General features: G+C 37.8%; 1 protein-coding gene and 1 pseudogene across 5 annotated transcripts in view; one reads left to right on the forward strand and one right to left on the reverse strand.

Moving 5' to 3' along the window:
• Positions 1-13,503, reverse strand: part of LOC124972183 (coiled-coil domain-containing protein 181-like) — a 29,480-nt pseudogene extending 15,977 nt beyond the window's left edge.
• The window catches only part of Frmpd4 (FERM and PDZ domain containing 4), a 975,050-nt gene that overhangs the window by 400,721 nt on the left and 556,871 nt on the right, over positions 1-17,458 (forward strand). The gene's annotated exons all lie outside the window — the stretch shown is intronic.

The raw sequence follows: 17,458 nt of genomic DNA on the forward strand, positions 1-17,458 counted from the left end.
AATGATGCTCCAGTAAGTTTCAGACTGCATGTAGGACATTGGTTATAATATTGCCTAATGACATCATAGCCATCTTAACTTGTGTAAGTGTATTCTATGACGTTTGCACAATGACAAAATTGTCTTACATCACATTTATCAAAATATTCACCCACCATTGAGTGATGAAGAACTGTAAGTTGGTTGCCTGAAATGGGGAGGAGTCCTGGTTGTCAGTCATGAACCCAGGAATAACCAATAGTTCGTGCTTGTTCCAGGTAGACCAAGATACAAAAATGCCATTTATTATGGAATGAATTTGGAGACTTTTACCACCAGTACTGGTGATCAAAACCAGGAGCTTGTACATGCTAGGCTAGTGCTCTACCACTGAACTACATCTCCTGACCTGAAAATGCAGCATTTTCTGTTCCAGTGCTGGGGATGGAACCCAGGACCTTGTGAGTGCTAAGCAGGTCCTTGACCACTGACCCCCCTCTCCATCCCCCTAAACCTGGAGAATATCACATGCAAAAGGCGTCTGCCTCTTAGAATCCATGAACTATGGTAGCTTGTTTCCCAGCAGATGGGGAATGATTTGGTATATGGTTGAGGGGAGAGAAGACAGACAGACTCCAAGCCATGTTTCTGCAAGACTTTTGTAAGCCAGGCAGTACAGTGTATATACTTAAAATGTTCAGTTTTCTTTTTACTTCCTCAAGTGAATAGATTTCCTACCAAGGCTCAAAATAAAACTTCATGGAAACGTTTTTCATAAATGTCTAGATTCTAAGATGCTCAACTCCTCTGGGGGCCCCAGTAATTCAGATTGATTGCAGCAATGTTTGGTGGTTGACAGGGGAGCTGGACTCCCACAGCTCCAGCAGCTTGGCTCTGGAGCCTATGTCAGACTCCTGCTTCAGCAGCCACAGGGTCCACTATGAACACTGAAACTTCACTGATCTCTCTCCTCCATTTTGTATGTAATACAGATGTCCTGTGAGAATCTGGAAACCCCTGGTTGGTTTAAAATGATGAGATCATTCTTTGAGCGGCTTACTAGTGTGGTTCAAAAGAATTGTGCCTAATGAGCAGGTCTATCCACTTTTTCTCAGATTTCTATCTGCTAGCACTGTATTTTAGAGGCGGTTCCAGCAGGGAATGGTTGTTAGCACCTGAGGGTCTAAGAATGCTAATCTTCCCTATGTCAGGGCGTGTGAACTGTTGGAGTCTAGGAACCCATTTTTGTTTCCCTTGCCATTGAGAGTGATAAGGTCATGTGACGCCCTAGTAAAGTGGAGGAGGGGCAGCTTATTTTCAGTGCTCTCCTTGTGGATGGAACCCCACAAAGTGAATAGACAAAGGAGTCAATAATTTGGGGCCAGTCAAGAACAGCTAACTTTGAAATGCATTGGGTAAGAATCAGGGTTCAACGGTAGGGTCTTTCTGATTGTGTATCCCAGTTTGGGGTACAGGTTCTATTCATTTTTTATTTTTTATTTTTGCTTTATCACAGATATGGTTATATAAGTAGCTTTCAAAATAAGACGTAAAGCTTTTGATTTTCTCATCCTTTGCTTTTGTGAAATCCTGGAGGCCTTTTAAAGAGCTAAGGCTATTTCAAACAGCAAAAGAGAACAGAATTGATTGCACTTTAGTGTAGAGCTTGGCATGCATGCTTCTAACTTGTTCAGGTTGAAGAGCTGCCTTAGAACTTGGCAAGATACTGAAAATGAAAGCCAGGGTTGCAGGGCTGCGGTGGTTACAGATTCAGTTTTTCTGAGTCAGAACCAAACAAACCAAAAACCCTTGTAGACCAAGAAACCAAAACTAGGTTGAGGAGGTTTCTTGGTTTCATTAACTTCTGGAAACAGGGAAAGTCATATCAACAGTTACCAGAGACTTTGGAATGAAAGAAGAAACTAACAATAATGAAACCAAATCTGGCTCTCAGCTAGGGCCATTATCAGAACTAAGAAGGCTAATCCCAGAGGATCCCTCTTTCCTTGGCTCATGGTACTACCACAGATTGCCATTGCTGATTACCCCTCCCATCAGCTCCAAACATTGAGTGTACCCATTGGTGTGGTTTTCTCCCCTTGAATTTCTTGTTTTTTGTAGACAGCTGCCATGTCCCTTTGTTATTACCTGATATTCATACATGTCCAATGCTTGCAATGCATGAGGTACCTGTAGGAGAGTCTAGGTTGATGCTGAACCAGCAAGCTCTAGTTCCTTTGTTAAGTTCTTTTCTTCAGGGTGAAATGAAGCTCAGTTCTCAAGTTGTTCCATAAGAACCTTTACCCTTGCTCACCTTGAAAACCCCTTAACCAAGACCTTCCCCTTCTCCTGAATGAAAAATCATTCTGGAGGGCTTGTTAAAACACAAACTGCAGGACCCACTCCCCAGGTTTCTGATTTGGTCAGTCTGGATGAGGACCTGAGAATTTATATCTATAAACGTTCCTAGGAAATGTTGATTCTGTTGTTGCAAGGACCATAATTTGTGAACCAAGAACAATAAGAGATCAAGGAAAGAACAAGGGAGAGTAGGAGTAAGATTCAAAAGTGAGAGACCCACCATGGATAGTTGTCAAAGGACCATGAACTGAGAAATAGACATTCTCTAGAAGCTGAATCTCGGAGCTGTGGAGAGAGGGCAGCCAACTGGGCACAGTGGTATGCATCTGTAGTCCTACCTACTCTGGAGGATATCTTGATCTCAGGAGTTTGAGACCAGACTGGGCAACATAGCAAGACCCTGACTCAAAAATAAATATATAAAAATGTAAAAAGAAAAGAAAGCTCTCTTTAAGAGAAACATTTTCTGCAAGAGTGCAACTCTGCCCACAACCACTTTCTCATTCACTACCACAGCAGTTCTTGCATTTTAAACATCCCCTGTGCTTTTTATAGTCTCCACTTTACATTTGCATAACTATATGGTCCATTCACACAGCTTTTGCCAAATAAAGTAATCCTCTGCCCAAAACTTATATTCACTTTCTACCTAGATGAACCCCACACTGCTGCAGCTCTTAGTTCTAAAGATATAATATCCATATCTTGGACCAAGCCCAAGCTCAAGGTCTCTGTTTTTATTTTTCTTTTCTGACCAGAAGTCTCTGAAAGTTGGAACAATTTCTAAGGTGAGGAAGTCTTAAGTGATTTCTACTTAAAATAGGCATGTTGGATGAGGCAGGTAATTAAAAGATACTAACAGATCTTATACCTGGAGTATAGTCGTAAATTAACTCCAGAATGTTCTCTATTAGATGTATTTGGGGCATGGCATTCCTGCCCCCTTGTAACCTTCTGTTGTAAGGCATGGGGCCAAGATGGAACCCACATGTGTGCTTATGTCTCTTGCTCCAGCAATCACAAACTTTTCCTTATGGCTTCATGTCAGTGAGGCCTGAAATAAAAATAGCTTTAATATTAAAATTCAAAGACAACCAACCAAAGAGAAGGTCATCTAAAGTATGAACAGTGTTGGGAAATGAAGGTATATAAGGAAATGTTACATTTCTATTTTTACTAAGTCAAATTTATCCTCATCTAGCCACTGCCCAACTAACAGGTAGAAGGTGCAAGGAGAAGGCAACAATTCCTTTTCTTGGCATTGTTTTAGGGAATTCCAGGGAATAAGTAGACCAGGGATATTAAAGTGCAGCCTCTGGTCTTCATTTCATAACTGCTGCTGAGATACTCATGGTCCAAGATGGCATCCAAAGGTGGTGGGCCCATTTGCTCTTGATGAGCTTAGCCTTTTGACTTTTCCTGCAGCACATAAGGCTGCAAATCTTGGTAGCTCTTCTCTGAGCCCCCACTGAATGATTTAAGAAGAAAAGTGTTCCATTGGGGATGGAGAGCAAGTCTCCTGGGCTCCTCTGTACTTGGAACCCATCAAGCCTGTGTAAGCCTGGATATCCTCTTCCTGGGGCTTAATCTCTCCCTGCTCCTTCACCCTTTAAAGAGACATTTCTAGCTCTAGAGCTTCACAGGCTTAGGCTTGAGAATGGGAATGAGCCAGTCTTTTCTATAAAGGACCAGATAGTACATATTTCCTTCTTTGGGGGCCATGTGGTCTCTTTTGCAACTCTTCACCTCTGCTGATATAGTGCAAAATCAGCCACAATTGTAAATGAATGAGAATGGAACTGAGTTCTAGTAAAATCTTTTTAATTGATACTGAAAATCTTGAATTTTATATAACTTTCATGTGTTATTAAACATTAATATTTATTTATTCAACCAGTAAAAAGTGTAGAAACCAACACTATAAACCAGGTGGTAGGCCTGTTTGACCTAGAGACTGCAGTTTGCTGAATACTTCTTTTATTTTTTTCACAGTTTTATTTTCCTTTATTTTTTTATTTTTTTTACAGTTGTACCCCATTTGTTTACAATAATAAAAAAAAATAAGATGCTGAATTCTTCTTTGGAAAATCAAAGGATCTTATTTTCAACTCTTCTCAATAGCAATCGATCTCTAGAAGTCTGGGAGAGGATAAAAACAGTTCTTCAATTTGATTTGTATTAAAAATATAATTCCAAACTGGCTCTGGCTTCCTCTTTCTTCTAACCCCTGCTCCCACTCTGGAACCCTCTGTGTTACTTTAGCAAGCCACAGGTCTGGTCATGAGTCTCAGTCAGCATTTCTTATGCTTTGTTATAGATTAGGATCACCAGGAGAACCAATAAAGAACATAGAGTTTTGGGAGTTGTGGTGCACACCTGTGGTCCCAGTCACTTGGGAGGGTGAAGCAGTAGGATTGCAAGTTTGAGGCCAGTCTCAGCAACTTAATGAGACCCTGTATCAAAACAAAAATGGCTAGGGATGTAGCTCAGTGGTAAAGTGTCTTTGGGTTCAATCCCCAGTATCAGAACAAAACATAAACAAACAAAACACAGAGGTCCCTGAGAGAGCTTAAACCTTTATATTTCCCTCAAATTCAGGTGATTCCAGTGCCCAGCAGAATTTGAGTATTTCATGCCTTCTTGATTTTAAATAAGGTGTTCTCTTTGCCTGGAATGGTTTATCCCCTACCTTCTGTGGTCTACTTAACCTGTTACTCATGCTCTAAGAATATAAGTCAACTGGTAGTGCTTCTGACAAGACTCATTAATTCCGGCTTTATTTAGAGTTCTTAAAGCAAGCTACATATACCTTTATGATGGCATAGTTGCAAGACATTTGCAAGCTTTGATTGATAGCTGAATGTCTTCCTAAACATGCTGTGAGCTTCTAGATTGAACTTTTACGCTTTGGTATAAATTTTGAACTTTTATTTCTAAAATAGAATAATACCGAAAATATAACAGATTCAAAGTGATGGTGGTGCTGATGAATGAACAAATGCACCCAGAGAATGGAGGGTAAGTGATAAGGAATGGGAAGGAGATGAGAGGTGTCAACAGAGATTTCTAATACTTAGGTCTTGTTCAGCTTTTGTTATAAACAGAGTTCTGTCTGCCACAATATTTGCCTTCTTTCTATTCTTTGTTCTAAGTGGTCCACTTTTTAGTTCACACTTATTAAGTCCCTGGGCTAGTTGTTCTCAAAATGTGGTCCCTGGACCAGTTTAATAAGCATCATCTGTTAGAGGTGCAATTTCCAGCTCCACCCCAGATCCACTGAATCAGAAACTAAATCGTGTTTTATCAAGTCCTTCAAGTAATTCTAAACAGACTCAAGTTTAAAAACCACTATGTCAAGTGGTTGAGAAATTCGGTTCCTAAGCTGACGATGGTGATTTGGGCCTACATTTTCTTCTAGTAGGTGTGGCGTCTCTTATCTAATGCCTAAGTCCTTGATCCACTTTGAATTGAGTTTTGTGCAGGGTGTGAGATAGGGATCGAATTTCATTTTATTACATATGGATTTCCAGTTTTACCAGCACTATTTGTTGAAGATGCTATCTTTTCTCCAATGTATGTTTATGGTGCCTTTGTCTAGTATGAGATAACTGTATTTAGGTGGGATTGTCTCTGTCTTCTATTCTGTACCATTGGTCTTCATGTCTGTTTTGGTGCCAATACCATGCCGTTTTTGTTACTATAGCTCTGTAGTATAATTTTAAAAAATATATAATAAAAACCACTATGTCTGGACTACTGGTTCTCAAACTTAGCTTTGTTTTGAAACCATGTGGGGAGTTATGAAAAATACAAGTGCCTGTGACCCATCCAGTGCTATTCTGTGATTGTTTAGTAATAGACTCCCTGGAAAATAAAGAACCCTTATTGATAGGATGTACCCATTTCCATTGTGTAAACACTCTACCATTGCCTATTACAAGCTATTAATATTGATGCCACTAACATAGAGTTGGGAAGATATGTGAACTGTGGGCTTTTGGAAGGTGGTAGTAGGCTAGCCAGCTTCACACAATGATTCCATCTTCAGACATCCTGATTAATTGGTCAGGTTGGGACCTAGACCTCACAATTTTGAGGAACCATCCTGCCAGGTGGTTCCAATATGGAGCAAAGAAATAAAAATCATTATGAATATAATTCCTCTCACCCAGCCATGAACAAAATACTTCTCACTGCTTTGATTTAATCATCCCTGTATTTTGACAGTGACAAAATTTGTTCTATAGGGAAGTCTCTGGTTTACAAATCAGGAAAAATAGTGCTGTAGGAATTTTATGGGGATAGCATTTCCTAAACTTTTATTTCCAATATATGTTTGAATGAATATGACTAAATATGAAATTAAAATCTGTATAGTTAAATATATATCTAGTATAATTTCAATAGTCACATTGTTTGATCATAAAATATTTATGTTTGAGATAATTTTTCTCATTTTACAAGTTTAAGCCAATGATTAATGTTTCTAAAATTAGTTTCAAATATTCTAAACATTTGATTAATGCATTATCTAAACAAAACATCAGTGGTTTATATGCTGAACATTAGAATACATACAATTCAGATTTATAGTTTAGTTTAAAGGCAAATAAAATATAAAGGAATATTGCAGTTTGAAAAACCTAGTAGTAGTGAAAAAGGCAAACCATTAGGTCGTTTTGTTTTATATGGTTTTCTATATTCATGCCAGGAAAATGCAATTTCTCAGATCCATGGGAAGAAAAATGGTTTAATAAGTGTAACAACTATATAATTGATTAAAACTAAAATGAATCATTTATTCTAGTGTGACATTTGGTTTTCTGTGGATGAAAATAAAAAGTCATTATGAGTGGGCTATTTTTCATAGATGGAATCATCACTTAATAAAAAGATGCTATTAATTAGTGTCCATTAAATACAAATAAATCTGGGAACTTCACCTACTGAATTGTAGGTGAAAGTGATTAAGTGGATCTTAAACCAAGTATTCATTCTAAAATATTCATGTAGTATGAGATGAGGGAAAAATAGATACTGTTTTCATGAAACATGGAGAACCATTAACTCATTCTGTCTACTCTTGCATAGGTTTGAAATTTTCTATTAAAATTTTTAAAATATTCATTACGATTTTATTGTTTATACCTGGTGTGTGAGGCAAAGTGGAAAATAGAAAAATACAAGAGACAGCTCTGGCTGTCAAAATGCAAGTAAAAATGAAGACACGTTCTAACTCACTTATTTGACAGTCCTTTTTCATAAATTTTTAGCTGAATGAAGGTTTATTGCTAATACATGTTGAAACTTTGAAAAGCAATTTTAGTAGCATTCTCTCCAAAATGTTGCCTCCTGCTCTGTGTTCTTAAACTTGATATTTATTATGCTAATTATTGTGTTAATATGCTCATTGCATATTTTAACCTTTTCCTGATAACCCAGATTTATTTTCAATTTAGACATCAGTTTGATCTGATTGCTTTGAAGGTTGTTCATTTGATCAACAAACCTTTACTGAACTTCTTGAGTGCAGACAGATGGGTCAGGCACTGGTCATACAGCAGTGAACAAAAAAGGTAAGAATCCCAGCCCTTGTAGCCCTTAAATTCTCCTGATTCTTTAGATGTTTTGAGTGGCTTAGGTGAACAATGAGTGAGAAGAGCCACCAAATAGCTCAGAATCCTATACATTTTCTGTCTCTCCTGTCTGTTCTTTGTAGTTTATTTATTTCATACATCGCTTTCTGAGTTGTTACTTTTGTTATCTCTTGGTTTGACTGACTGCCGCTGTAGTCTGAATGTTTGTGCTACCCATTCATATGTGGAAACTGTTAACCTGAAAAACAACAACAACAACAACAGAGAGAGATTCTTCAAAGAGTGCTGGTATTTATTTTGGAATAGTAGAGCATTGCAGTGGTAATATGCATGCTGTAGTAAACCATGATGTATTCAAAGAGGTTGAGGCAAAGGGACATTTTTAAAGGCAAAAATCAGGAGGATTACATCAGATATTTTAAGACAATAATCTTTGGTCACAGTGATTAATAGGAATGGAATCAGGCCAAGGTTCAAGAGACTGTTTCTGTTCTCGGAGAAGTACTTTTGTATAAGGTTGCATCACTCTCTATTTAAGCTTGTGGTTTTTGGAAGAGTCTTTTGTGATAGTTATTATCAATTTTGAGCCAGAACCCTTTCTTCATAACCTCCAGGCTTTATTTGCTCTGTTGTTGTCATTGTTAGGGTTGACACGGCAATTCCATTTTATTCTGAAAATATTCACAAAATCTAACCTCATAGGTGACAGTATTCAGAGATGCTGCCTTTAGGAGATGATTAAGTCATGAGAGCAGAACCCTTATGAATTAGATTATTTCCCTCATAAAAGATACCTGAGTGACCTTGTTTGCCCTTTCTGCCATGTGTGGACTCAGCAAGAAGATACCATGTTTGAAGCAGATAGCACCTCATCAAATACTGAAACTACTGGTGTCTTGATCTTAGAATCCTAGCTTTCAAATACATTACCAATAAATTTCTGTTGTTTATAAATTACTCAGTCTATGGGATTTTGTTATAGCATCCAGAATGGACTAAGACACTTACTCTGAATAAGTTTTTAAAAATTAATCCATTTAAGTGTTCTTGTCTAGTATTTCAATCATTGCTAATCTAGTCTGCATGATATAATCATTAGATTTGTTATATATGTTTATAAAACAAGTCACACTAGTCTTTGAGTAGATATTTGGGTTGCCAGTTGGGCAGCTCTTTATTTTCACTCTCCCAATTACTTCTGTGTTTTGATGTTTGTACTTCACTGAGTCTTCTAGATGAAAGATTCCCCCATTTAGTATTATACAAGTAGTTATTAAGCACCTATCATGTGCCAAGAATCACTCTAGGATTTGTGGAGACAGTATATAAAACATAACTATTGTGTATGCCCTAAGAGCTAGGAAAAGGTCTAAGAGTGTGTAATCCTGTGTGTTAGATGGAGAAGTGTTTGTAAGGGTATCTCATGCAGGCTGAGGATAGGGGATGGGAATCTGAAGGAAGCAGAGTAAGGAGTAAAGTTTGACCTGCTTCTGAGATGTGCAAGAAGAGATATCTAGGGAACAGTTGGAATTTCTATTATCTGTTATTGCATAACTTCTATAAAACTCAATGGCTTAGGAAAACAACAATTTAGTATTTCTCATAATTCAGTGGGTTTCTGGACAGCTCCAGTGCTCAGACTCACTTATCTGGTTGCATTCACCTAGAACATGGCTAGGCCAGAAGGTCTGAGAAAACCTTTTGGTCTTGTTTGTCAGTGGTTTCCAGCTGTTGATTCATCTTCACCTGGCCTCTGATCCTCCAAGATGTTAAACTGGCTTCTTTTCTTACATGGTGCTCTCTGGGCAGCATGCCAAAGTAGAAGATGTAGGAGTGGCAAGACTTAAGTCCCACTTTTGAAAGATTCATAACATTTTAGGCAAGGCATATTTTTTTTTTTGTAGGCGGTAACAGAGATTAAACTCAGGTGCGCTTAACCACTGAGATGCATCCCCCGACCCTCCTTATTTTCTTGAGACAGAGTCCTGCTAACTTGTTTAGTCTCACTAAGTTGCTGAAGCTAGCCTAGAAATTGTGATACTCCTGTCTCAGCCTCACAAGTTGCTGGGAATACAGGTGTGTGTTTGGCCATGTTTTTTTTCAAAACTTTGATGTGACCAGCCCAGGTCTGAGGGACCCAACCTCCTAATAATAGAAGCAAGAAAATCACCTTGAAAAGGGTCTTTTCATACAGGATCAGAAGAATACACAGCCATATTTTGTAATCTATCAAAGCTGCATAGATATATCTGAATCTCAAGAGAGTTATTTGGATGAAAGAGATTTGGAAGTCATCAGTGTATAGATTAGATGCTAAATCCAGGCTGCATATCAGAATATGAAAAACAGGATGTTTTCTACAATGCTCTATATGAAAAATATAACAATTAATTATGCAAGAAAGAGATGCCCCAAATTGTTGGGTGGGAGAATTAAGCTTCTAGAGCACTGAACCCCAAGCAGTGAAGAATCCAACCTTACTTCATGAAATGATTCCATAGAAATTAAGTCAACAAATTATCATTCATCACTCATGCTAATCAAGAACTTCAGTGCCCCACACAGGGATTTATTATGTTCAATGAAGAATTTGTCAGAAAATTAAAACTTAATGAATTTCCAGATAGTCTCTGATGTGTCCAGCTTATGTATTGGCCTGCTAACTTTGCATTTTTAAAAAATGGTATCTTTGTTACATTCCTATATTCAAACATGAACTGGAATTAAATCCTCATTTACCATTAACTGTCATGGACAAGGTGGATTTGAGCCCACCAGTTACCTCTTGGTAATAGAAATGGGAGAAATAAGGAAATTCTCTTTAGGCAATTATAGCAAAATCTTAAACAAGAAAATAATGCTTAGAAAGCTTGGAGATTTTACTATTTCTTAATGTTCTTAAGTATCTAATGCTGTGCTAACCCAGTAGCCATTAGCCACATATGCATATTTATATTTATTTTAAAATGTGTTGCTTTACTTGAAATAAAAAATGCAGTTCCTCAGTTGAACTAGTCATATTTCAGGTGCTCAGTAGCTACGTGTAGCCACTGGCCACCATCTTGGACAATGCGAATGCAGAACATTTCCATATACCTGGTCAGTTCTATCAGATAGCACTGCTTTCATGTTTCTTGTACAATTAAGAATAAAACTGATAATGTCAGCTGTAGATCCTCATAATGAGGATTGAATTAAGAGTGAGGAGTAATTTCCTCTGTGATCTTAAATGCCTATTGCAATGCATCATGGATCAATTCAAACAAATTTTAGGAGGATAGTGGGGATAGGGAATATAATTATGTTTAAGAGACCATTTGGGAATTGAATACAGGTTACATATTGATGGAATTAAAGAAGATTGCACCAAGCTGAAATGACTAACAAAATCTAAGAAGGATAATGTAAATGTTAATATTGTTGGCTTAAATCAGGGATTGGTTAATATACTTTTCTATAAAGAGCCAGATGGCAAATATTTTTGACTTTGCAGGCCAAATAGTTTCTCTGTGACTATTAACTCTGTCACTGTAGCAGGAAAACGGCAAGATGGTCTATAAGAGAAAACAGAACAAAATGGGTGTGACTGTATTCCAATAAAAATTGATTTACAAACAAGTAGAAAAGGTGGTGGGCTAGCTTTGGATCACTGGCTATAGTTTGCTGATATCTAGTTTAAATGATAAGTCATTCAAGTTGAAAATAGGAAGTCTTGGCCTAATGTTTTTTCATCTGACATTATCCCAGGAAGCTGCAATTGACCGATATTTTGGATGAGCCAGTTGCCTTAGGTTAGTGCCATTTTAGTCTGTTTTAGTAGATGCATTCCAGCCAAATTCAGGGAAGGAAAAATCCCACTGTTCACTGTGGGAACCTGTGTTCAGTCTGGATATCGATGAACTGGATATTGTATGGGATATTCAAATACTTGGAAACTGAATAAAAGAAGAATGAAAGGAACTAGGGTTTAACTTAACAATACAGAATTGTTAGGGGATGTGAATATAGCTGTTTTCAGGTATTTGAAGGCCTTTCATGTGGCAGGAAGTGTGATTTATCTGAATAATTCTACATATTAGAGCTAGAACTAATAGGTACAAGTTAATAAAATAATTTAGCAAAAATATTATATTTGTTCCAAAATGGGCTACTTCATAAAGTAGGGAATTTTTCACAATTGAAGGTTTTTAGAAAAAAAGATGGATAACCATTTTTAAACTGAAGATTTTTTTTCTAGAATTGGATGAGAGGTTGGAAAGATAATCATCTAAATTATTGTTATCATAGTAACATTGCAATTTGCTTACACTTGGAGAAAGCTCAACCCAAACTAACCTAAGCAAAAAGAGGAAGTCTGTTGCCTCATACAACTGAAAGGTCCCAACATAGGTCTAATTTCAGATATGGCTTGTTTCAGAGGTCTTTCAAAGTCTGTAGGCAGAACTAGCTATGCGAATTTGGTCCATAGTGCAAATTCAAAGTACGGGATTCCTTGTTCAAAAATTTTTGAAATTGTTTCAGCTTTATTTTTTCATTAAGTTGGTTTCATTTCATGCATCCTCTTTTTCATTGGCAGCTTTAAGGCTTGCATTTTTATATCTGCAAAAGTTTATTTCTCTCTCCATTGACACCAGTCAATGACACCAGATAATTTTTGACAGACTTTTCTCAACTCTGAGCCCAGATACGTGGTAGTACTTCCTTTGGCCAGGATTGGATGATGATTCTGCCTCCGGAGCTGGGAGAAGTCAGGAGCAAGAGAGAAGGGAGCAGTTCTGCAATTAATGCAGGGGTATAGTTACCTGATGAAGGGGGATGGATGAAGGGCATTCCAATAACAAAGGTCTGCTTTGTATAGAAAAGAATTATGAGCAATATAGAAGAAGCAGTTCAACGTAAGAAGTCCTAATCCAGATATCTTGCCATTAAATAAACAGATAACTTTAACTGCTGCATTTTTAAATTCTGGTGTTTTTCCAGATATGCATTATGATTTTTCATGTATATTTAGTATAACGTTTGTATTCTTAGCATAAGCTTCTGATCAACTGTCAGAATTGTACAATCCAAGGCTTACTGCCTTGCCTCGAAATTATTTCAATGCTGTGAGAAGTGTTGCTTGGAACTTTAATTATATTTCTCAGACCATTCTCAGACCACATTTTTCTTCTATCCAAAACTTTGTTCAGTGTCTCAGGGGAAAAATATATGCAGATATATAAATTTCAGGCATCAGTTTCTGTTCGGGTCAGTCCTTGCTGCTAAACCAGCACAGTGTTTAGTAATCTCTGCTTAGAAGTTGACTTTTGCCAAGTGTGGTGTTCCATGCCTATAGTTCCAGTGACTTGGGAGACTGAGGCAGAAGAATTGCAAGTTCAAGACCAGCCTGTGCAACTCAGTGAGACCCAAGATAATAAAAAAGGTTGGGGATGTAGCTTAGTGTTGGAACACCCCTGGGTTCAATTCCTAGTACCAGGGGGATAAAATTGACTTTCTGGGTAAAATCATATGTCAGATTTCCAAATTACCTGAAAAGCTGAAGAGAACCAGGTAGTATTGGGACCATGTTGAATTGTAGGGAGATCAAATCCAGTGGCACTGAGCCATATCTCCAGCATTTTTTTCTTTTGAGTCAGTTTCTATGTTGCTCAGGGCCTTGCTAATTTGCTGAGGCTGGCCTTGAACTTGTGATTCTCCTATCTTAGTCTCCTAAGTCGCTGAGAATATAGGCGTGTGCCACTGTGCACAGCTCCCATGTTGAATTTATAATGGATTCACTGCCAATACAAATCAGTTAAGCCAAGATATTCATTCTAATCGAGAGTAATTACCCCTTGTTTTTCTTGTCACATCTGACACTTTTGGGGAACTAAATTAAACATTTTTTTTATTTCTGCCAGTTTATCACAGGAAGCAGGGGGCTGTTGAATTCCTTTGTGGTTCCATGCAGCTCATGGAGAACCCTTCCTGAAGTCTGCTGTACCTGGGCAAAAGTTAAAGTGAAGGTCTCTGAAGCTAGGCATCTGGGATTTGAAATCTGATCCTGCCACTTATGAGCTGTGTTTCCTTAGGCCAGTCTGCCTTTATAAGCTTTCATTTTTCTTATCTGTAAAATGTCATTGTCTCTATGTATAAGCCAACACTTGAAAACTGTAGAAAGTACTTACCTGCACAGGACAACCACACCTGCCAAGATTCTCAGGGTACATATTCTTGGGTCATTTAACCAGGATGCTAGGACAAAAAATGAGATGGGTGTTCCTTGACTTCCTCTTAATATAAACAGAATATCAATTTTTAATGTACTCTGCTAAGCAGACATTGGCACCCATTTATATTGGTCTGATTTCCACCTAAAGTGCATCCTTTACCAGCAGAGCCCATCGTTCACAAACCCCTGACTCATAAATTTACATTAATTGAAAGTCAAATACAGATCTTCAGTGAAATCAAGAAGTCCTGAAGTTTTCAGGGGTTGTGGGGTGGGGACTATTTCCAGGAAGAACATTTATTTTCTATATTTTCACCCAGAGATGGAAATCTGGTCTAATAATTACACCAAAGAATCACCTCTAGCCCCAGTCTGGGTTTTGTCAGTTTACAGGTTTGTGTTTAGTTTTGGTGGTCTTGAAGACTGATTGACTTTCTTTCTTTTCTTTCTTACTTTTTGGTGGTGCTGGGAATGGCTTGGGACTTTGAGCATACTATGCAAGTGCTCTACCACTGAGTTACATCCCTAGCACTAGCTTTATATATATATAAAATATGTACTAGACATTAAACCAGTCCTTTTTATTTATTTAATTTTTTATTTTGAGATGGAGTCTTGCTAAGTTACTTAGGCCCTCATTAAGTTGCTGAGGCTGGCTTTGAACTTGCTATCTCCTGTCTCAGCCTCTTGAGCTGCTGGAATTACAGGTGTGCACCCCACCATGCCTGGCTGTAAGTTGTTAATATAAATTGTAGCATGTAAGAGCTTGATTCCCCCTAGTATTTTATATGGAGACACCTTTCTCCCCCCTCCTTCTCCCCCCATCTCAGTATTGGGAATTACACCCAGGGCCTCACACTTGCCAGGCAACCACTCCACTGCTAATCTATACCCCAGACCTTATGGAGACAGTTTTGACATGTCTTCCCTCTGACAGACACTCACAATCTATGACTCTTTAAGACATACACATCAGTCTAGTGTTCTTCAAAATATAAATAGAAACATGAAAAATTCTTGGAACTTTCTAAATTGACTTCCCTGAACCAAGATAGAAATCAAAGTTGAACTGAGGTGCCTACCTTTGGTTTATTAAATCTTGCTGTGTTTTCTTTGAAATGGCAGGTCTCTTGGGACAAATCAAAGAAAGGTTCTCTTGAAGGTCCCTGAAAATCAGAAAGGCAAAATTTTCTGATAATTTTTAAATTAATTTTTACTAGGGCTGCATATTAACAGAGCATAAAATCTAAGTAGATAAAGACAGTAGAGGAAATAAAGAAAGAAAATATGTTTATGATAGTATGCACTAGGAAAATATTCTGAAGCGTAGTTGAATTTTTTGAAACTCTGAAGTTAGTCTCCCATCTTTGCTCACAGAAATACTTTGATTTAAAACATAAAACATTAGTGAATAAAAGTGAAAATCCTGAACAGTAAGCAAATGCATGTTTAGAGGAAGATTTGTGAAAAATATTTATCTGCCTCCATATACAGAGATGGCACGGAGTTGCCTGTGAACTCCTGGATATACCTACAGCACATGGTAGGCAACCATTGATTTTGATTTCATATTCAAGCCATGGTCTCTGGTGGCCATTCACCCCCACACACACACACACATACACATGCTGAAAGGGATAAATACCCTTGCTTCATGTTCAACTTTTAAACAAATTGCAATAAAAGCAATCACCCAGAGGTGTAAAATTTGCAAGAGTTCCGCCAACATATTTTCCTTTCATAAACCAAGGAATACGTCAGTATCACTCATTTACTCCTGTAAGTACTAATGTAAAATGAAGGTGCCTGATAGAAGAACATTTCACGACCAAACAGGTGAGCAAACAGGCAACTTCTCAGCTCCTACTTACTTACTCAAGTCTTAAGACAAATGATGTACATGTTCACCATAGAAGCATTTTTGACCACAAGTAAGCAAATGAATCACTGTGACAATTAGAGTACAAATGCCCAGGCCCTACCCCACACCTACCAAGTCATAATTCTGGGGTGGCATTCTATCTGGCGTCAAAGTTAACTCCACAAGTGAGTCTTATTAAGAATGACTGAAACAAGAGACCCAGACCCTTCTCTTCCACCATTACACCTAATGCCAGGGCTGACTCTTGGAAGGGTTCTTCTCTACCCACAATTGCCTACCCTCCCAATCACATCAGCTTACTCAACTCCCACAATTCCTGGAATAGAAAACACCTCAGAGGGACAAACTGTTCACTGAGTCATTTTAAAAATGTCATTGCAAATGTAAGCAGTTTGGCCCTCACATAACTAACAAAGGAAAAAATGGACTGTTAATAGTGCTGATAGTTTAAGAACTCAATTTATTCCCAGGAGCTCCATTCATCAAATATCACTATAACTTTATTGCATATTCACAAGAAATCATTACATTTTGGTAGTTTTTGATTTCTGTTACACAGGGTCATAAAATTCCCTCTAATAAGAAATCATTGCTGTCAAGTCCAGTTTGATTAAAGGAAATGACAGATGATCTGCCTTGGAGATGATGTTTTTGGCTGCCCATTTCTTTAGATATGAAAGATGATTATGTGATTATAAAAAGAAATCCATAGGTACACTTACAGGGCCCTACACTATAAATAATTTTAAAGGTGGGTAATCTGCACCTTTCATGTCTTTTATTGTTTGCATGCAATTTCTTGAATTGCCTTCATCCCAAGGCATTACAACACTTGCTTTCATGTAAAACACCTTTTAGAAATTTCACCATCCAAATACAGCACTATAACCAAAAAATTCACTTGTCAGATTCCTTTCTGTTAAGTTTTAAGCTTATCTATCAATAAGCAATCAATAAGTACCATATACTTACCACATTTTGAAACATAACCAAGACTTCTGGGCATATTTATCAAATTGGGGCTCAGAGCCCTGTAGTGGCACCACTGTGACTAGCCTCTGCACCACTGAATATCATATGATATGGCCATTCATGATGATCCAATCAACTCACCTTTGTTATTCCTGTAGGGCATTTGGGAGAGGAAGTACTGTTTAGTTTCCAATAGGTATTTTGAAACTTAGCCCAGAGCAAACTATAGCTGATTACTTGAGAGCCTGTGTGAAGATGGCAGCTTCTTTGAAACCAGAGTGAGGTCTTATGCAGTGGTAGTGAGGGTTTTGTGACTTTTTCATGAATACTTCTCCTTATCCTTGCCAGTCAAGCATGACAGGACTAACCTTGTTGGCATCTGCTTTCTTACCTCTAAATATGATAACAGTGTAGGTTCACCCGTACTCAGTATTTCAAAATTTAAGCATGTCCAAA

Source organism: Sciurus carolinensis, chromosome X, assembly GCF_902686445.1.
Source record: "Sciurus carolinensis chromosome X, mSciCar1.2, whole genome shotgun sequence".
Taxonomy (NCBI): Eukaryota; Metazoa; Chordata; class Mammalia; order Rodentia; family Sciuridae; genus Sciurus; species Sciurus carolinensis.